This window comes from Diabrotica undecimpunctata, chromosome 8, assembly GCF_040954645.1.
Source record: "Diabrotica undecimpunctata isolate CICGRU chromosome 8, icDiaUnde3, whole genome shotgun sequence".
NCBI lineage: Eukaryota > Metazoa > Arthropoda > Insecta > Coleoptera > Chrysomelidae > Diabrotica > Diabrotica undecimpunctata.
In genome coordinates, this window is record NC_092810.1 from 63,359,568 (window position 1) to 63,383,764 (window position 24,197).

General features: G+C 32.0%; 1 protein-coding gene across 3 annotated transcripts in view; it reads left to right on the forward strand.

Annotated features, from left to right (window-relative positions):
• Positions 1-24,197, forward strand: part of Pdp1 (PAR bZIP family member Pdp1) — a 351,185-nt gene that overhangs the window by 234,926 nt on the left and 92,062 nt on the right. The window lies entirely within an intron of this gene.

Below are 24,197 nucleotides of genomic sequence, written 5' to 3' on the forward strand. Positions count from 1 at the left end.
AAGCTGATAATTGAAAAAAGTAATTTCACAAAAAACAAGGATAACTGAAGTACGAAGACATTCAGTGGTGATTAGAATCTATATACTTAGTGGAAAATAGTTCATTTAGGCATTCAGTGAAAGAAAGGTACAAAATTTTGTTAATATAATTTAGTTAGTGTCATAACAATTTCAATTTTGAAGATAGTTTGTTTAAATTTTAGATTGTCTATAGAATTTAATTAGTTTTATAAGAATATCAGTTTAAAGATAGTTTATTTTAAATTTACATTGACTAGGTTAGATATATATGTGTGTTTCATAATAGTTATAATAAAGATAATTTAAAAAAGTACTTACAAGCTAATTCTTTGAGAACCGCGATAAAAACCCTATATATTATATTATTAAAAATACTCATTGCTCATCATTCAAACAAAAAACACATCATAACAATATATATATATATATATATATATATATATATATATATATATATATATATATATATATATATATATATATGTGTGTGTTATTCAATACCTGTGCTCTAGTTTCTATTTGTCCTAATAAAAATGGGTATTAAATAATTATATCAATATCTCATCACATTGCCAAGGAATATGACTACCACGACCAATCCAACGTTCAGAAAAGTTGTATTTAAGTGTGTTCTAACTGCCTTCTCTCTAGAATTTGGTCGTGTACCATCTTGCATAAACCACATATTTTGGGTTTTCAGCATTTTACAATAGAGAAAAAGGTATATAACGTCATTATAGAAACTTAAGAAGCGATAGAAAAGGGAAATTGTAAACATGATGACGGCCAACGTCTGAATACTGACACGGCACCTAAAGAAGAAGATGAGGAATCTTGTCTCCAATAAGACATTAAACACCCATAACAAAGCATTTTGTGATGTTACATGATCATGTTTGAGTTGTTTTAATAAGAATTATGCTTAGCTACAGGTATTCAGTGCTTTACCGTACACATATCAAACTAAGAATTATTATGCAGCTGATTTATAAAATGCGATTATCTCGAAAACGGTTGAATTTTCAGGTTATTAACACCTTGGCGACGACGTGTACCACCGGTGGTACATGCTGTATATTATTTGTAGCCGTCGTGTACCACCGGTGGTACATGGTAATATATTGAGTTAACGTGATATAAAATCAACCAGATTTAAGTGAAGCTTTCAATATTCAGTCCTCGGCTATATAAAAGGTATAAGTACATCAGTGTACCACCGGTGGCACACTCGGTTAGTATTATGATTAGAACATGACAATAAAGAGCGGACACCAAAAATAATAATTATTTTTATTTTCCAATTTAAAAATATTAAAATTAAAATAATTCTGAACAAAAATAAAAACTTTAGCTTACTAACTAATATGACAACAAATATTGAAAATCAAAAAACTTATTATTCTTATATTTCTTAAAACTAATTATATGAAAATTAAAACAAAAGCGAAAAAAAATTAACATGAATTACGTTTTATGTTTTTCATTAAAGCATTCTAAACATAATACAGGGTTGTTTGGACAATCCTGACAGAAAGTATTTACACGTTTAGTTTTTTTCTGGCATGAGCACTACCAGCAGCTTCCTGCAATTTGTCGTAACAAGAGACACACCTTTTGCGGTTGTCACGCACTTTTCCTTCGTATTTTTCCAGCTTATGAATAGTCATACTGCTACGAGACTTTGTTCGTGTGGGTTCTACTGCTTCCATAGTTTCAGAAATGTCCGACAATAACTCACGTGCAACTAGTTCTCTAAATTCCAACATGTGAAGTTTTTTGTTTGGGTTTGAGTCATTGAAAATGATCCATGCGTTCACCATAGCTGTGCCCAAAACTACTTCCACAAATACTTTTTTATACCATTTTAGGCTTTTTCTCAAACAGGTATAATACGCAGACATTTGATCTGATATATATCTGCCCCCTTTTTAGCTTTGTTGTAAGCAATCACAGTAGGAGGCTTGAGAATGTCCTCTCCTCTTCGATTTTGCTTTCCAGTAGCCTGTAGATCACAGATGTGGCTTGGAACAGTGCTTATCATTGAAACGTCACGTTTGTCTACCCACTTTACGACACGTATGCCGTTATGATTTTGTTCGCCGTAAATCTCTCCTTTTCGTAATTTTTTTTGAGTAGTTGATTTTGGAACTCGTCGTTTATTTGATCTTAACGTGTGTAACGGCTAGCTCACCCATTGCACATTGAAACCCCTCAGGGGTGATGTTCGGCATAAACTAACTTAATTTGAGAAATCGGGAATTATTAATAAAATAATTTCTTTAACACATATCTTTATTTATTTATATTTTAATATTTCAAAATGTAATAACAATTAAATTGAGGTTCTAACAACAGGGAATTAAGCATCTATATACAAAATCTCAAGAAATAAAGAAACTTAGCTCTACTCTATGAGAAATCCTCCTGCTGTTTCCTTCTCAACTCGGACCATACAATGTCTGCAAAAACCATGCCGCTAAGCCGAAACCATGTGGACCCCTCTCCAATCCAAAGCCATGCGGACTTTCAAAATCGAGATGGATTTCTTATTCCAAAAAAAAAATTTCATTTTCGTATTCTTCAAGGTGGATTCCCTTGAATAAAAACCAAGATGGATTCTCTTGAATAAAAACCAAGGTGGATTCTCTTGAATAAAAACCAAGGTGGATTCTCTTGAATAAAAACCAAGGTAGATTCTCTTGAATAAAAACCAAGGTGGCTAGAAAAACAAAAGTCGCTATAAAACTCGTCATGGCACGAGTTTTGTCCAACAACAGAAGAATTCTGGCAAGCGGAAAGGTCTTCTCTCCGAGACCTGTATACCGATCCAGAATTCTCTGATGTTGCCAAAACTCACAAATTAATAATTGTAATTAATAGATAAATTATTAAATTAAAAATGAAAAAGACAAAGTTGTGCGATAAATACGATTTATATTGAATTATTATTATTACAGCAAAGGTAAAAAGAAAATAAAAATTGTAAGCAGTTTTTAAGTACTTGCGTACACAAAATTATACGAAAAACTAAAAGTGTTCTTGATTAAAGCATGAAAATATGTTGTTGTAAAAAGAGCAAAGTATTAACTTACCCAGACCGTTGGAAGTTTCTGACCACGAGGACTTATATTTTTAATAATACCTTCTCGTTTGCTGGTTCATTTTAAAAAGAAATTAAATCGGGTCGGATTGATAGAAGTAAATTATTTAGGAGTGGGGTTTCTGTTTCTTGTACGACAAAGTAAGCGAAGGTAGGACTACGAGGGGACTTAAGAAATTAATCAGCGGATTTATTTGTAATAGGAAAATATTGAAATAAAATATAGGAATACAAACAAAGGAAAAAGAACTTATTATCAATAAAAATCAAATAGTATGCGCAGAAAATAGTGGAAAGTACTTTGAAATTAATAAGAACAAAAATGTAACGTTTTAAACGTTACACGTGCCGCACACGGACGTTTTAGCTTTTAGACGAGACCTACAAAGCTGAACGCTAGTATAGAAGTTATACTATATAATATAACGTTCGGTCCTCATTCAGTAATCCTTGCAGTAAGTCCATACAGATCTCATAAGTGTGTCCATACGATGTAATGGGTGGATTCGGATTATTTTTCCCTGCATATATTCTAAGGTCATAAGTGTAGCCCTCTGTTGTGCAAATTTTGTAAAGTTTTATTCCGTATTTGTGGGATTTAGCAGGCAAATACTGTCGAAAGGCTAGTCGGCCTCTCCAAGGCACCATCGACTCATCTATTACAATTTGTTCGCCAGGAGAAACTGTCTTTTTAAATTGATTACATATGAGATCAACAATATTTTTTACTTTGCCCAATCGATCACTACTGACAGCAGGATTTTCATTATTCGCAAAGTGTAAAAATTTTAACAGTGTATCGAATCGGTCACGTGTCATAGTTTGTTGAATAAGTTTGTTACCAAACATTTCACTGCTACTCCAGTATAAGTGCATTTTGGGTAAATGATTTATGCCCATAATTATAATTATGCCGATGAGTTTTTTTTATTTCATTACGATTTGTTTCTTTCCACTTCCGGTACATTGAACAGGGGCGCAGTACATGGGATCTCAAATATTGCTCCGCAAAACGATTTGTCTCTGAAACAATCACATCAAGTACTTCATCTGTTACAAACTGTCTGAAAATGTCACATGGTTTCGCCAAGTTTATAGTGTCTACAATTACACCACTCTGTCCAGAGAACTGAAAACTCACTGGAATGTGTTCACATGCACTCCATGTGTTACTTTCTTTACCACGATTCTGCAGAAATATTTCATTATCTGACTGAGCAGTCACTGCACCTACTTCTTCATCAGAGTTTTGGCTAGATGGCTCGACGTCTGATTCCTCTTGGCCACTATCACTGGGAACATAAGATTGTTCTGAATCTGCGAAGAGATCAGATTCTTCCGAAGAGGTAACAGAAACAGCAGCTGATGTTGAAGGATACACTAGTGGCTCTATGTTCTGGGATAATGTTGCTGAAGGTTCCACATTTTGTAGTGACAGAAGTAGCGGCTTGAGGATTTTCATGTTTTTCTTCGTTATTTTCTGTGTCGGCGGAGACCAACGCAATTATTTTTTTCCCTCTAGACGATATTTCTACTGGCTAATCTGGAACAAAAAGCTATTTTATAGACACATTCTTCCGTGTACCACCGGTGGTACATGTCGGCTCCAGTAAATAATTATTCATTACAGCCGTCACGTACCACGGGTGGTACACGTTTCAAATGTCATTCACATGTAAAAAAACAACATGTTAAAAGTTAATACAATTTTTTTTTGTAATTTAAATCCAGTTACACTTAAAATAAATGAAAAGTTGCTCTCGGCTCTGACTAATGACAGCGTTTTGAGGTGCCGTCGTCAAGGTGTTAACAAGTAAACCTTTTCTTTGTAAAAATAATGTATCTTTAATATTTTTTAACACAAGTAGAGCTAACTTAAAGAGCAAAAAAGTTAAGCGCAAATTTATGCCAAACATGTGGCATATGTGACGCCCTCTATTAGTTACATTAAAGTATGTATCAAATTATAATTTATCGTACTCAAAAGCATCTAACTGTAAGTTTTTGTCCAAAAATATTTACAAACGTAAAATTTATAGAGAAAAATAAAATAATGTACCAACGCCGTTATTATTTTTAGAGCCGTAAACATGATGTTATAGAAAACTACCTAAGTGGAATGTCGTAATCAAATAAACTAAAAGCGAAAACTGTTTTATATTCAATTCAAGTTCATATATCGATTTCAGTAATGGTTGATTATTACCTCTATCACGTCTTGTATTGTTATATTTTAAAGAAGAGTTTAACTGAAATTTAAATGTCAAATTAATAGATTATGGTTGGTTATAAATAATATATAATTCAAAAGGAAGATCACATAATATTAGAATTATTTTTTAAACGTTTCTAATTATAAACTACATGTGATTCTAATAGTATTTTCTTTTTGTTTGTTAGTTAGTAACTTTAATGGGAATTAACCAGAATTTTAGTAAAAAATACGTTTATTTTGATGTTTCACTTTGCAATTTGGAAATCGTTCTCAAAATACAAATTAAACAAATGTTTTTGTTTTATTACTTGGTAATAATAAAAAATCACAAAGTAAAAGGGAAAAATCCCAATGGTTGGCTGTATACCACACTTTAATAAATTCTTTAATTTTAATTTTATCTGCCATATTTATGACAACTCAGAAAATATTAAAAGAATAAATCACTAAAAACAATACCACTGCTAGTAAATCAATATCATATCAAAATTAGAGTTTGATGTTAATATTGAGTGTAAACTAAATGTAAGTAAGACCAAATACTTACCATTTCGGGATAGTATCATGAGTTTTTTTTCTGATTTTCCCTTATGATTTACAATTGAATTACTCACGATAGAATTTTACTATAATGATTGGGTGTAGTTGCCTTTTTAAAGAAAAATCACATGCTTCATCAATCATTTTTTTTGTTTGGCAGGTATTAAGTTAAAGTTGATTAATGAGATCAATTGTTCTCTTAATATAGTCGTCATTGGAACGTACCTCAAAATATTGACACAATAATTTTAAAGTCCTATGTTTTAAAATTCATAATATATGTCTGAAGCATCAATATAAATGTGGCAGATAAAATTAAATTATTAGATTTTTTATATTAACAAATAACAAAACAAAATACCTTTAATTTGTATTTTGAGACAAAATGAAGATATTTTCAACTTAAATTGTGTTAGGGTTGATTAAAAGCTCCCAAAATGAAGCCACACTGGTGCCACATGAAGCCTCTGAAACCCCACTCTAATTACTCAGAGAATATCTGGCAAGCAAATATTTCCTAAGCCAACATTATAACTACACGTATAATGCAAAAATAATTAATTAAATATACAACTGATTTAACATCTATATACTTCTTAAAACAGAATTCTCCACCACTTGCAAAACCTTTTGTAACTTGCAATCAACTTAAATTAATAAATTCCCATTATAATCTTATTTTTAAATCATTGGGTATACCACACCGCACTGGATATGCCACACTTAACAAGAGTTCTATTTACAAATATTAATATTTTTAAATACCAAACTGAATTTTGTCATGATACTCTCAAGGAGATCCTGGGTAACTATTTAGATTACACTGTGATCTATACAGCTGGTTCAAAATTAGAAACATGTACAACTAGTGCTTACTTTGTACCAAAAGTTAAGATTAGAAAAGCATTTACTCTAAATAATCGGTTGAAACATGTGCTATTATATAAAACCATTGAATGGTATTCTAAAAACAAGTAGAACAAAATTGTCTTATGCACTGATTCAGTATCAGTATTAAATGCATTACAAAACATTAAAGTCACAATTAACAGCAATAAATTTCAATTAAAAAATTGTCAACAGTTTTATCAACTAAAATTATCCGCGTCATTATATGATGTTAAATTTCTGATTAAATAGCTAAAATCCACTAAAGCATTCACATATATTGATTAAAGAATTTAATAGAATTAATCCTCCTTGCATATGTTAAAAAGCATATTAAATTTAAATGGGGTAGATGTTGGATTCAGTTCGGTGAAAGTACAGCCACTAATTTGTTTAAGTACAGCCGCTGTACTTAAAAATAGTGCAAAAACACCAACAGTAGCTGTGAACCAATTTTACAAAGTTGTTGCACTAAGTACCGACTATCCTTAGATCATAGATGTTTTCCGAAGCATTTACACAAAATTAAAGTTCTCCCAACAGGCAGATTTGAGTGTTGAACTAGCATAGCTAATCTAAATCACATATTTTTAATTGTTCCTTATATCTCAATACAAGCACGTGGTTGCTACAAGAATTGCTGAAAGCAGGTTTAACTTCCTCAATAAACTTAAATGAAGATAATACTTATATATTATATACATATATAACTTATCACATTTCTGTAAAAAAATTAAGTTAAAGGTGTTATTGAAAAATTGATCATTTCAATAGATATTTTCATTATATGTGTACCTATATGGTGCCCACCTGACCGCTGATCGTGAAAAGTGTTCTTCCTGTAAAAATAGTGTAAGAGATATTTATATGTAATTACGTGGCTGAAGGTTCCAAACCAAAGTTTTGGATTTATTCGTGAAAAATCAATTGAAAAACAAGAAAAATAGAAATTTTCAATCACGAATAAGTCTAAAAGTATTGAGTTTTCTAAAAAAATCTTTTTGCTTAAAATATATTTTTCTATCGATTCTTGAGACTATTTTCAATATAAAGGTTCCAATCCTCCAGTTGGGATGGATTTCATCACGAAGGTAGAAGCACATTTTGCTGGTTAAGGTGTTTCCTACTACTGCTAAACACGAAAATCGATGCATGTTGCTAAAATTTGGAGTTAATGGTTGAATTGAAGCAGCTGTAAATTTATCAGCATGAAAGCAAATTGATCTGAATAATTTTTATTAAAAATAGTGTGCTTATTTAGCATAGTTTTTATAGCATTTCTATCTTAAAATTGTGCTATTTACTTTTTCTAACTCTATTATATATAAACTAAGTATAGTGCATATTTTTTTTGCAATAGTATTTATAAATCCAACTGCAATGATTAAATCTATTATTTTAATTATGTTGATTATTTATTTTAACACAAATGTAAATGTTTTTCATTTAAATTAATAATAGTTTTGTTTTGTTACAGGTTTGTAAAATAAAAGTTTTCTCAACTCTAGCGTAAGTATAATTTTTTTATAACAACATAAAAGTCTGTCTCATAAGTACACCTAGTGTATTATGACTGTAGTTCCATAATATTGAAAATGTAAAACGCATTTTAATAATATTAATGATTGAGATAAAAAAAATAACATCCACTTACTTTCTTTCCTCAAATCACTTCTATTCTGATACTGACAATATTCCGTCTCTTGAATTGTCTTATGATTAGTTATCATTAGTTCAATGACAGTGCATTCTTGTTTTAAACCTAAGACTAAGAGTTGTATATTTCGACACAACGGTCGTATATGTCGTTTAAAGTGGTTCAATTTGAGCCTTGGAACTCATTAATCTTCTACAAGATTTCAGTCGTGGTGAATATGTTGGCTAACGAATTTTCAATCTCAGAAACCACCTTCTATCTGATGTTAAAAGTATTCCACCTAAATTAAATATCAAGTAAACAGGAGTAGGTTTTAAACACCCGGATAGTATTTAATCAGTCTCATTTATAGGATGACCAACCTGTTCTCTGCTACTCTACTGCAGGAAAATATAGAGACCAGGCTGAGGTTCTTAACACACTTGGCTAACATTTACAATTTTACAATTACAATTTACAATGTTAGACAAGTCGTCACCTGAGAATTATGTTGAACCATGTCCCAAAATGTTAAATGCGTAGAATTTGAATTGGAAGGTTGATGTACTGTTATTTGTTTCGTCTAAGGGACTACAATTGTTTACAATGTTTTATAGGATGTTGTTCTGGGTAAATAATAATGTGTTTGTATTTTCCAGGACAAAAATATGAAATTTGACTTTTGAAAGATGGACATGGTTTAAGATGATTTCCAGTTTTTTTTACAAATTTATCTTCAATCAAAATTATTAAACCATGTCCACATGACTAATACTGATAATACTGATAATATAGACTTTTAACGAATGTACAGTTCATAGAATTGTGAATCCATCTGTGGCATATACTTAAACATTGAGATGATATCGGCCATCTTCGCTTCCAGTGATGGCTGTTAAGTGATCTGCTTTACATTAACCATGTATTCGAGAGTATTATTACTGCTTCTATCGGGATGGGTCCGCTGATTTCTAGTAGTTCCATCCACTCTTACTTTGCTCAGATTACCCGTAAAGGAAGTTTTATAGCTAACATACATACTAGAATCAACTTTAATAAATTTAACTTTTGTGTATGGGATTTTACTGTATGCTGATTTCTTTGCCAATATCTGAAAATTTAAAAAATCTGTCGGCTTCATTTGCAATACAATAATTTTTTTTGAATGACTTGCAATCTGCACTAGCACTTTGAGCAACGGCACTGGACTGTATAATTCTGAATAGCGCATTTTTCTCTCAAGCAAGCTATGTACAGCATCTACTTCCTGTACATTGCTGTGCCCGGGCTCTGAAAATTTTTGTTGGATCAACTGTATTTGAGGATGTTTCTTGATAAAATTCTGTAATCCAAAAGTCATGATGCTATTCCTATTTTGGGGATACAGGAATCCTACCAAATTACCAATTTTGTTAACTCAGGGAAATCTGACACAACTCGATCCAAAATTTTTAGAACACTGCTGCAAATTTGATTTCCAGTTCTTCCGGATATCATTTCATGCCAGACTCCGCAGTATGTCTTCTTATTCTTTGAACAATATCCCGTTAACTTGTAAACACTGCATTTACGTTTATAAAAAAATTTGATACATTTGCTTTTGGTAGTGAATACACATTCTGCAAATCAAATGATATGAACGCAGTGTTTTCTTCTACTGTTTCCCTATCCCGGTTCTTTTCCATTTTGCTTTCTTCTTTTCCTTTCACATGGTTCTGGAATTCTTCACACCTTTTATCTGTCACATCAGTAGAATTTTGTATTTCTTCGCAGAAATCACATCTATCTTTTTTAGGTTTAAAGAACGAAATGTTGAAAGATGTATTAAAAACATTTCGATATACATTTATTTTTGTCTCAGAATCGGGGTGTTTTTCCTTATAGAGGTCAAACATTTTTTGTAGGTTTAAATATTGTTCTAAATATTCTTTAGTTATATTTTCTCGTCAGTAATGACTTTCCATTCTCGGAAACGAATTAATATGCTCTTTAATTTTGTTAATTTGATCCCCACTGGTTACCCTTTTCACATGTTTTCCATTTACGTTGCTTTTCGGTGGGCCTGTTATTTGGTACTTATTTTCAAAAAAATAGGAAAACCGCCGAAAGCTAATATTCAGGGTATTTAAAAAAAAGTTTTGCAAACTTGTACTCTGTTATTATTTAATTCGAAACAATATTTCAGAGTGTACTTTTTGTAGGCGTCTTTTGACTGTGGCTGTGGAAAAACTCTCGGTCTGCTTCTATTTTTTTCAGTTTTTTGTACAAACTTACTGTAAAATGTGATTTCTTCTGGTCTTTTAGTCGCTAAAAATGTTTATGTATAGATGTCTGGTCTTCAATGCTTATTTTAAGTTTACATTTTAAACGACAATCACACTGTCCCTTCACTGATTTCATTTCCACATGTTCTCCTTTGGTATTAACATAATCCAACCCAGCTTGTCTACGCCTTTTTCTTACATTTTGTTTCCATTTATTAATATCCTTTTTTTGCTTTCGAGAACGCTCTTTATTTATTTCTGTTAGGCTCCGCACTATAACAAAAACACACTATTACTTATCGAATGTGTAATAATGTGTATGATATGCGCTAACTAAACTCGTTTCCCTCAAAAAAACAAAAAACACTGACCTCTGATTGCTTTCGGCATCTGCAGTATCATCCTGTAACAAATTATCTGACAGCATGTCATCGTCATGAATGTGCTGATCTAAATTAAACAGAAGTTTATCAACGTCTGGCCTATAAGTTGGATCCTTTATATCGCTGAGATCACTTAACTCTTCAAGTAGACTAAAAAATAAAGGTTATGTTGTATTTTTAATACTCAATCAACATCATTTCTAAAATCAAACAACACTAACTACTACTATTTAATCATTATACTTGTAAACTGTGATGGATTCATATTAAGAACTGTTTTTTACAATTTTTAAAACCTTTAAACACCTTTAAAATGTAGATTAAAATAACATTCACTAACGAACACGTTCGTTGTTTTGTTTAAATTTTGTACGTTGGAATCATGCTGGAATTCAATATTCGATTATTATTATTATTGTGTACCATGTCCTATGATACGTGTTAAAATAGCCCTTTATCATTGGCTGTGGACTTGATACAGAATAATTCTCAAAAGTATTACACTTTGGGACTTGGTTTAATATAATTGTTCGATTTTGTCAATGAAAGATCTTCATTCACTTCATTGGGTACATCTGAGAGCTGGACGTGGTACATTTTAATACCTAAAGTGTATATCCAGTTACTTTATGAATTACGTTATATCTTCAGGAAATTTTTTGCTTCTGTATCTTAATTGACTTTTAGAAATAAAAGTGCGATTACTTTATACTCCCAATCATTTTGGCTGAGTGCAGTTCTCCAAGACATTTCCTCGTCATATCATGTTCAACTTTATTCTAGCATGCAGGTTAGTAGTCAGATGGTAAGCATATATTCTGGTTTTCTTAGTGTTTGGTGTTAGCTAATTATTGCTAAAGTCATCCGCTAGTCTTTCTAGCGTGAATGACCATGTTCTTCGAAACCTCCAGTGATCTCGCTATAGAAAACATCTCGTTCCAGGATATTGTTATTGGTAGTGGCAAATTGTCGGTGTAAATATTTTAAGGAAAAGGTGTAAGCTTACTAACTTCAGTTATTTTTTTTGTGTTATCCAGTAGCTTTTTTTAAGTGAAAGGTAACATGAATAAGGTATTTTGAAGAATTCATTTCAAGAGGAGCATCAATCTGAAGTCCTTGGTAGTATTGTACACTTTTTGGTAATTAACGGTGTCATATGCAGAAGTTAAGTCAATATCGAGTCTACATTATTCTTCTTCTTCTTAGTCGTTAACCTGATGCAGGTATCGTGATATCATGAAGCTATTAGCTAAATTTCCCAATGTTCCTCCACGTTTCTCTATATTCTGCCATTCTAGCAGATTCTGACAATGGAGCGCCAATGGTAGCAACAATATGGTCCGTGTATCATGTGGGAGATCTACCTCTATTTCTTTTGCCTTCTACTTTTCCCTGGATGGTAAGTTTTTCAAGACCATTTCTTCGAAGCACATGTATAAAATAGCTTATTATTTGTTCTGATATTTGTGTTCTTAGTATTTTCTTTATGTTTAGCTGGTCCAGTATAGATTCATTTGTTCTTCGGGCCACCCATGGTATTCTCAGCATTCGTCTCCAGCAGTACATCTCAAATACATCTATGTTCTTTTCGTCTTTCTCAGTAAGGGTCCAGCATTCCGATGCATAAGTAAAAACTGGAAAAACTAGACTTCTTACTAGTCTCATTTTTGTATCGGTAGTTATTTCATGGCTTTTCCAAATTTTTGTTAATTTTGCCATAGCGCTTTTTGCGACTGCTGACCGCCGCTTTATTTCTTCAGTATTATCCCCTCCTATATTACACAATTATATTACGTCTTCCGGTTTATAAAATGTATTATTATATTAGTGCTAATTTTTTATTTATATGGGATGTTATTTGTAACTTAACCTCCAACCTCCCCAAGTATTTGATATGGAATATTTACTGCAAACACATATCTAGAATGCTTCGTTTTGTATGAAAATGAATGAAAGAATAATTGACAATTTTTGAGCATTATTTGGTGGCAGTAAATCGTTAAGTTCTAATTGATAAACCAGTTATCAAAAATAGTTCTGTATAGAAAGCTTACGTTACACAATATCTCCCTTTTTGAGCAAACAAGATAGGAAACCTAAATAAAAAAAATAAGCTTAAATGCTAAGAATACAATAATTTAAAGAAAAATATTTTAAAATACGTTGTTTCAACGTATTGGAAATTCTGCAACGAAATACAGATATCGATCAAATCATATTAACGAAGTAAATGAAATAGTAACCTCCAATAAATAAAGGTCAAGTTTAGATAATATGTTGTGTAAGTTTGTCTTAGGTATTTAATAGAAGTTACTGCGCTGCTATATAATATTAATTAAATTATCACCTTTATCAAAAATCAACTAATTATTTTTGTTGCTTTTTTTAACTATTAACTAGAGTAAGCTACCAATAAGCAAGAACGTTTTTACTTTATAGCTGATATAAAATGTAATATAAAATATACCAGTTGCTAAAAGTTTATTGGATCTAAATAAACAATTAAAAATTAAAAAAAAATCGATCCCTTAGTTTTGTGCGGTCCGTTTGTCCGCCGAAAAATAGTGCAACCAAAATTGCAACATAAACCGAAAAACTGATGGCGTATTCGGATTCATCATTGAAAGTTATGTGGGGGAAAATATGAAACCGGAAGTTTTTATTAACGGTCCCTAGAAAAATCAGAAAATACTCATTTATCCCTAAACTGTGAATATTTGTTTTAAGCTTAGGGTTTCTATTGTGACTGAACATTGAATTCCTTAATATAATTTTTAAATATAATTGTTGTTCAGTTGAAATAAGTTTAGAAGCTGAAAGCTAAATTTTATCCAACAAATGTAAATGAAATATTGATTAATATTAATAAATATATCCTTTTGTCATATTTGCCTCTGCTTACAGAGGTCTTTCACTCTTCTCACACCTGGAATACATTGCTGATTGGGTGAGCCCACATATTATGTTTTGGAGCCTCGGGAGATTAACGTGACCTGTGAGGACCTCTACTACTTCCCAAATTCCATCTCTATACAAAGCCGTTAGTTGGTGTTAATCTAGGGACTATTATGTTGTATACAGGGTGAGTCATGAGGAACTTTACATACTTCTACCATATGTAGAGTCCCTCAGGGAGCATATCATGTGGCCACTAAAAAATGTCAACTCCTCTTCTTTATTAATTAACAGGGTGATTTGTGTAATTGACCATTTATTTCATTTTACTGTAGTGTTTATACGGCTTATTTGATTTTTTTAATTTTTGCATGATACAGTACACTACTATTAAGCATTCGATTGGTATTAGCTAAACTAAAAAATTCCAGGACTGGCTTTGGAAAAATTAATTTAGGGATTCGTATTAAATATTACACCCTGTATATATTTTTTTTAAAATGCAATAAGTGATTTTCAAACTACATAAATAGCCAATGAAAACGACATATGCGACAATGTTGTCGCACTTTTATTAAATTTTTAGTGAACGATCAAATCTTACCAAAAATAGAACAACCATAATGAAGTATCAAATTATAAGGTAATTAATTTAAACAAATGTTATAAATTTCAAACATTTTAATTGAAATGATAAACTGAGTCACTGCACAACAAAAAACAGTAACTACTAACAATAACGAAGAACAATTTAAAAAAAAAACTAAAAATATGTACATAGTTATGATAAACCCATAAATTAGAACTGGAAAAGATACAATAATGGTAACAAAATAAAAATAATTCAAAATAGATTTTCGACATGGAACCCGGCAGCCTGTACACATTTTTGTTGCCGAATTGTTAATTGACGTATTGAATTACGGATACTCTGGGGATCGTTTCTAATAATATTACAACAATGTATAATTCTATCAATTAATTGTTGTCGGTTATTAATATTCACTGCGTAAACTAGTTGCTTCAATCGTCCCCAAATATGGTAATCAACGGGATTGAAATCAGGGGATCTTGAAGTCCACGAAATAGGACCTGCACGTCCTATCCACCTGTTGACATAAACATTATTGAGATGTTGTCTCACTGCCAGTAAAAAGTGTGGGGGTGCCCCATCATGCTGAAAATACATCCCTCGGATAGCAACGTTCGCGTTGGCAAGCAAATTCGGCAAAATATTTTGTAGAAAGTTCAAATAGACCTTCCCTGTTAAAGGACCATCAAAAAAGAAAGGACCTACTAATTGGTTATTTATGACACCAATACACACGTTAACCGAAACCTTAACTGAGAACGACGTTCTTGAATAGCATGGGGATTTTCTTGTGCCCACACATGTGAATTTCGTGAATTATTTATCCCGTCTCTGGTAAATTGGGCTTCATCTGTAAATAGTGTCCTGTATAGCGTTGGTCGATTATTGTTAATCCATCTACAAAATTCCAACCTATCGATCTCATCTCCAGCATGTAGTCGCTTAACCATTTGAATGTGATATGGGTATAGATTATTTTTTTGTAAGACTCTACTTACTTTTGATTGAGTAATATTGAGTTCTCGACTTACTTGTCTAGTGCTTATTGTAGGGTTCATAGTAACGGCGTCCATAATGTCATCTTCCTGCGCTTCATCTACATGTCGCTCTGTTGTTCCACTAGGAAAAGTGTCATTTTCTCGCAAATAATTAAAAACTGACTCAAATGTTGGATGACTGGGAGTTCGACGATTAGGAAATCTGCGATATTCTCTACTAGCAGCCCTACCATTCCCATTACAGAATCCATAAACAAATATTATGTCCGCATATTCTGTGGTCGAAAACTGATGTGGCATTTTGAACGAAAGTAACAAAAGCTCTACCAAAACTAACACAATATACTTAACGTAGATATGACAGAAGAAATAAGTAGTATTCTTGTACACATAAATAACAATTGATAATGACAATAATGACAATGGGTATAAAATATCAAGAAACGTCAAACGGTCAACGCCAACCTTCATTTTAAACTTTTTTAGATTTATGTTTATTTAGTACAGTTGATGCAATGTATTATTATTTGACATAAAATTTTAATCATTTATAATCAACAAAAACTAACACATACAAGAGGTTTGACTTTTTAATCAATTTAATTTATTATTTATCGAAAATAATGCCCCAATACGATCTATGAGTAAAAATTTAAAATTGAAAAACAATTGATTCTATCGTAGAGATAATACAAAGTGACAGTAAAGATGTTAATTTTCTACGTATTAGATTATGTTGTAGGAACTCATTTTAATTAAAATGTTTGAAATTTATAACATTTGTTTAAATTAATACCTTATAATTTGATACTTCATTATGGTTGTTCTATTTTTGGTAAGATTTGATCGTTCACTAAAAATTTAATAAAAGTGCTACAGCATTGTCGCATATGTCGTTTTCATTGGCTATTTATGTAGTTTGAAAATCACTTATTGCATTTAAAAAAAATATATATACAGGGTGTAATATTTAATACGAATCCCTAAATTAATTTTTCCAAAGCCAGTCCTGGAATTTTTTAGTTCCAGTTTTAGTTTTAGTTTTTATTATGTAAAGAAACGCAGAATAGAAATCGATAAGCCATAAACCGGGTTACTCAGCAAGAACGCGGAATAATTATTTCCATATTGTTGGACAACAATTCGTCAGTTGTGTTGGTTGCTGGACAAACACGGCGCCGTTTGGCCACTCGACAGAAATAACACGATATGCTTTAAGGCTGACTCAAGAGGAGCACAATTTTTCATCGAGAATTATGATGAGAGATGAGGCTTATTTCCATCTTAGCGATTACGTGAATAAACAAAATTATAATTTCTGGGGCACCAACAATCCGTAAAAAAAGCCATTACAGCCGCTCAAAGTTACTGTGTTGTACGCTGCTTACGCTGAATGAGTCATCGGGCCATTTTTCTTTGAGAACGCTGTAGGCCACACAACGACTGTGGACTGCGAGCTCTACAAAACCATGACTACAAAGTTTTTTTTCCTCAATTGGATGAATTAGAACTGGAGAATATGTGATTCCACCAGGATGATGAAACCGCTCATGCTACTCGAGCCACAACTGATATTCTGAAGAAAACATTTTCGGATTGCTTAATATCTCGTTTTGGTGATTTGCACTACCCGGCCAGATCACCCGATTTAACCGTTCCAGACTTTTTACGTGATTTTTTGAAGTCGCGGATTTACGTCATTAAAACTCAGACTCTTGAAGCCCTTAAGGTGAATATTCGCCAGGAGTGCGAGAACCTGTCACTCGAAGTTCTGGCAAGAGTGATGGAAAAAAGCCATAAATCTGACCAATATAGTCATTAATTCTGGCAGACAATATCAGTTTCTCGGCTTGATGTAATAAATTAAGCATAATTAAAGTTTTTCATTAAAAAAATACAGCAAAATAACTGTGATTACTTTAGCCCCACCTTGTATAATGAAACTGTATCTTTCCACTCTCAATCACTATTAATTATTGTGTAGAGGAGTTCCTCAACTACCTCTCCTCTTCAGTTCTTTTCTTGATTGTTTATTTGTAGTTTCTCTTATTAATTGTAATGCCATCAATATTATCTTAGGTGATAACTGATTTAATCGTCAAAACAATTATAGACTAATTAGTTGGATTTGTATATATATATATATATATATATATATATATATATATATATATATATATATATATATATATATATATATATGTTCGGATAAATTTCCGCGGTCAAATGAATGAAAACTACTTAGTTCTCGGGAAGAACCGCGTCGAGAATTTATTACTCGACGTTTCGGCACCCATTTTGGAGCCATTATCAAGAGTGATACGGTTCGGTTCGAGTTCGGGGTCTCAATCTGCCTACTCCCCTCACTCGAGACATACCAGTATCGTGTTCTGTATTGCAAGAACTGTCTCTCGGCACTGTGGTCTCAATCTGCCTACTCCTCAGTGTCGGTATCGTGTTCTGTATTGCAAGAACTGCCTCTCGGCACTGAGGTCTCAATCTGCCTACTCCTTAGTGTCGAGTCACTCGACACTGAGGAGTAGGCAGATTGAGACCTCAGTGCCGAGAGACAGTTCTTGCAATACAGAACACGATACTGGTACGTCTCGAGTGAGGGGAGTAGGCAGATTGAGACCCCGAACTCGAACCGAACCGTATCACTCTTGATAATGGCTCCAAAAGGGTGACGAAAATGGGTATTATAATTATAATATTCTTCGAGGGTTCCTTAGTTTATATATATATATATATATATATATATATATATATATATATATATATATATATATATATATATATATATATATATATATATATTCACAACAGAAGGTTTTCATCTAGTGTTGCCTTAAGCTTCTTAGCAGGTGAAAAATACAAATCGTTATTGGCATCATTAGGGGACAATGTTAATTAAAGAAACACGTTGGCTGAAATATAGGTAGGGAGAATGAACCATCCTACAAGGAAAGGGAAGACTTTTGTGAATGAAATTCACAGTAACGAGAGGTGAGTGTACATCTATAAAATAAGTATTGAGTCAGGTGAAATCCTTAACCTGTAAAAAGTTGCTCAAATTTTTCATAAGAAGCAGAAGCTAAGATACACCATTGGAGATAAGTAATGAGTAATGAACCCCTAACAAACTGATTAACTTCGTCAGAAGTTGTGATAATACATATTGCAAAAATATCCCGTATTATCGACATTTAGCGAAGTTCATACGTCTTTAGTAGAAAACTAACAGAAAAACTAATTATTTGTTGATAGAAAGTAAATCTAGAAAACCTAAATAAAATTTAGTACCTCAAATATTCAACTACCATTGTAACCCTTACAATCACAATAAAAAATTTGGCAAGACAATTAAGAAATTTAACTATATTAATATCAACCACGTTTATGAAGAAAAAGCAATAAATAAAACTTGGCCTTTAATAATTATAATTTTGCAATTGCCAAGGAATTTATCTGTCTAGTACACGTGTTGACCCCCACAGTAACTTATAAGAAGAAATCAAGAAACGGATAATACATAATATTGTAAACCGAAGTAATTACAGTGTGTTGAAAGATTTTTATACCGCACTTAACAGAACTATACTTAAACTTAACTATAAAAAAAAATAAAAACTTGAATAAATAAACTGTTCTTCTTATAATAAATATATATACATACATACATACATACATATATATATATATATATATATATATATATATATATATATATATATATATATATATATCCATATATATATACATATATACATATATATACATATATATATATATATATATATATATATATATATATATATATATATATATATATATATATATATATATATATATATGAAAATTACTTAGTTCTCTTATTAATTGTAATGCCATCAATATTATCTTAGGTGATAATTGATTTAATCGTCAAAACAATTATAGACTAATTAGTTGGATTTGTATATATATATATATATATATATATATATATATATATATATATATATATATATGTTCGGATAAATTTCCGCGGTCAAATGAATGAAAACTACTTAGTTCTCGGGAAGAACCGCGTTGAGAATTTATTACTCGACGTTTCGGCACCCATTTTGGAGCCATTATCAAGAGTGATACGGTTCGGTTCGAGTTCGGGGTCTCAATCTGCCTACTCCCCTCACTCGAGACGTACCAGTATCGTGTTCTGTATTGCAAGAACTGTCTCTCGGCACTGAGGTCTCAATCTGCCTACTCCTCAGTGTCGAGTGACTCGATACTCGAACCCTCGAAGAATAATATAATTATAATACCCATTTTCGTCCGTCTAAAGATATGGTCTACTGGCAAGTATCGATCCCACCGTAAATCGATAATCGCAACGGAAATTAGGGCTCGTGTGACAATCCTAGCGAACTACGATTGCCTATTAAAGCCACATTGTTTTGTGCCTTTCGACTCTCGGAACTCCAAGAGATATCGCTGTCACATTTGAATACAATGGATACTGCCTTAGAGGCGTTCAGGCATAATCCCACAGATGGTAGCTTCGCACCCTTCAGCCACACAACTTCAAATTTTGCTTTAATGTCACGTCGTTGGTTAAGCTTAGCTGACTGATCAGACGTCTTTTTGTTTAAAGCTTCTAGGACTAAATACATTCTGCAGATTTACAAAACTTATCAGACAATAAAATATGATAGTCTTATAATGGTGTCCAAAGTGATCTATTTTTTTAATACTTTGGTAAAGTGTTTTATGTTGGGACCAATGTGTCCCATTAGTAATACATGAACAAATTTTCAAGGTAATTTTACTGGAAAAAATATAAAATCACATGACAAAAAATAACAATGCTGTGAAAAAAAATACGTCTTACATAGTTGCAACTCGCAAGCGATACAAATTGTTTTGGTTCTTGTCTCTTTCTTACTGAGAGCACATCTATGGTATATCCTCCTGATAGAAATTTGCTTTTATAAATGGCGCACGATATTTACCATGCTCTTTTGGTGTTTGGAAATTCTTCCAGAGCGACCACTCAAGCGTTTCTTCACTTTGACTTTGGATCTGCCATGTGCTAGAAGCTGTTCGTCCAAAGGCACTAGAAAACTCAAGAGGCTACTCTTTTTCTTATTTATATTGTCATATATTATCCACGAGTTAACTAGTGCTGACATCAAAAATTTATACGAAACTTTTCGCCACCATTCAGAGAATTTTCGGTCATAATCATAAGTGGATATTTTTTGGTCCGAAAAGTCTTCTTCTCCCATTAACTGATTATAGAACATGTTGGCTTCGGGGCATTCAATTTCAGCACGTTCACTAGTTTTTAGTTTCCTTTCACCAGTCCTATAGATGTATTGTGACAGTACATTAGTAATATACATTTTGTATCTGGCCACCTAGTACTCAGCACCTTAGCATCCAAATATTGAAAATCAGACTCACCTCTTGGCATCTTTTTCACTTCAAATTTTGGTGTATTTTTACGACTGCTTATATATTTTCCAACACAAGGCAAATTTAGTTCACTTAATAATTTTACAGACGTGTCGAAACAGAGCACAAATCAGAAGAACGTATTGTACTAGGTAGTTTTTTCACCACACGTTCACCTAAAGTATCAGCAATAGCTTCAACCTCTTTACCATAGTAAATGTTGAGGTTATATATGTATCCGGTAAAAGAGGATTAGAATTTGGTCATAGTTTCATCAATAGACTAATGAGAACTCTTTATTCTGGCTTTTCCAAAAGTATGCTTCAAACATGAAACCACTTCATCCAAGTAATATGTCTTAGATGAATTATTAGACTTTTCAGGATCATTATAGTATATTGTACATAGCAACATCGGTCACGTATTATAGCCTTTTTTATGACTGGCTTGCCAAGAGATTCATTATTTGACCAATAGTTTTTTATATTGGGTAATTTGTTGAAGCATATAATCATGGTATAACCAAGAACGATCATTATTTCGTAGTGAACAAACAGGATAAGTATATGCTAGGAAGAAAGCCTGTTGACATATCTTATATACTAAAACGCTAAGCCCTTTTCTTTTTCACCACTTTACTCAAAAACCATATTAGATAATTAAAATATTTTTTCGGAATATTATTAGTATTACGTATGAGATTGTCAAGATATACTTTTGGTACAAAAATTCACTTTCGGTTTTGAGATGACCGGAAGTTAAAATTTACTTTAAGTTTTAGACCCCACAATGTATATATGGATCGAAAGGTCTCGTGGAGACGAATCTAAATATGTACTTCCGGTTGCGATCCGACACCGGAAGTGACCCGAAACGCACATAAAACGTCAAGATAGAGCAAATCTGACACTGGATTCGTGATCAGCATGCAAAATTAACTGCTAAATGATATCCATGTCGACATTTGATGAACTAAAAATTGCATTCGGGTTTTGAGGTCGACTTCCATAATCACTTTTTTTTACTTGCATTATTATTGATGAATGTTTTGTATATTCTTGCTTATATTGTTTGTATTGATCTCTTAATTTTTCTCGCAAAATAAAAATTTCATTTAAAAAACTCGATGTCGAGTTGGTCCGCTAGTTTCATATTAATATATTTCAGTTGAAAAAAACGCTCTGATATTATTAGAATTTAGTTATAGGTTAATGATAATAACCAGTTATTTAAAGAAGTAAAAACAACTAATAATAAATTTAGTTTTGTGCCTTTGTATGTTCTTTGTACTCTAACGTAGTTGCAAATTTAATTTTTCTTCATATAATAAGTACTCAGTCCGATATTCCTTGTTATACTCCACAAGATATAATAAAAAAATTATTGACGTTGAATTTTATTGCTCTAAAACCTATGTTAACCTTTAAATCCAGTATATATTGACGACAAAGAAAGTGAAAAGGCCAAAGGTTGTTATAAAATTACGATTTAAATCCAGAATTACCTGACATGCAATCAATTAATCTGTAATTACTCACTAGTATCGCCCTGAATATTTGCGAACAAGCTACTTGGTTTAGAATTAAATCAGTGTGTGTTTTAAACTTATGGAAACTTGTTACAATTCTATTAATATGTTTTTCATTTATTACACAAAATGAAATATTATACACTGTAGTTTTCTTAAATTTCTCTAAATTTATTTGTTTCTCTACGATAAAATTTTCTTGTCAATGCGATTTTTCCATGTACCTAATTTATTACTTTAAATACTCATATTATTTAGAGATTGATGTAAACTACATTCAAATATTTCTAGACCATTTAATTGATCGCGAAAGTAGGAATCCGAAGATTTTTATTGACGAAACCAAAATTCAGATTTTTGCTTTAATCTGTGCCTTCTAACAATTGCAAGATAAAACAGATGATACTAAAAGATGTAAAGGGATATACGGAGAATCTAAAAGTTGCATTACATAACATATCTCCCCATCTAATGAAAAATCCTTGTTGAATTGGTTTCTACTACTTATAAAGAGTATATCGAAATAAAAGAAAGACATTTACGCTTTGATTTCACGTATAGTGCCTCTGTATATTCGCTTATACGTATTTCATCCTAACAGGACTTATCAGAGCGACTGTTAAAGAAGCTCTGAACGTGAAAACAAATCTTTTCCGTCAAAAAGAAGCAACAATAAAATGGCTTTCGTATGGACGCTATAGGACATATGTTTTTTAGCATCGTCTGAATCTGAATCGGAATTTTGGTTTTGTCAATAGAAATCTTCGGATATCTACTTTTGCGATTTATTTTCAGATGTCGCTATAGCGTCCATACTGAAGCCATTTTATTGTTGTTTCTTTTCGACGGAAAAGATTTATTTTCACGTTCAGAGCTTCTGTAACAGTAGCTTTGATGAGTCCTGTTACGATAAAATACGTTATGTTATTACACTCGCATGTGCAGAAAATAGGGACAACCTGTAACATGTTTTAAAGGTATTGGAAATAAAATACAGGGTGATTATATAAACAAAATGGTTTTATTAATGAGAAGTATATAAATGAATAATAGTGAAGTAATAAGTGAAATTAAGATATCCCCTACAAAAATAATGAGTTAGGTTCACGAGGACTTTAATAATTTGCTTAACGAGCTGTATTAATGATGAGATGCGAAATTTAAATACAGAAACAAAAGGATGTATCTAATACTTATGAGATTAAATACGAAGTGACAACATCACATTATACTATAATGGTTAAAAATTAAATCACCAAACGAGAGCAAATAGCAATGGAATCATGGCATAAGAAGCAGAGTGTCAGACATCCAAGAAAAAATGGTTTGATAATCTTCGCACATCAAACTTCTGAAGAAGGATCAAGAGCGATCTCTTTAGTAAGAATGGAGATAAATTTAAGAAAATCTGGACGTCACGTCATAGCCATCAGTTTCATTATCATCATTTCATTAATTAGCCTATATTTGTCCACTGCTGAACGTAGGCCTCCCGTAAATTTTTCCACCTATTTCTATCTTGAGCTTCTTGCATCCAGTTTGTGGTGATGCGCTTGATATCATTTGTCCATGAAACAATGTAAGTTGACATATAAAGCTGTTCACTCTATTTTTGAATTTATATGGGAACAAAGAGATATACTATTTTTTTTCAGAATTTTGCTATGTGACTTTGACAGATTTTATTGATACTCACGATTG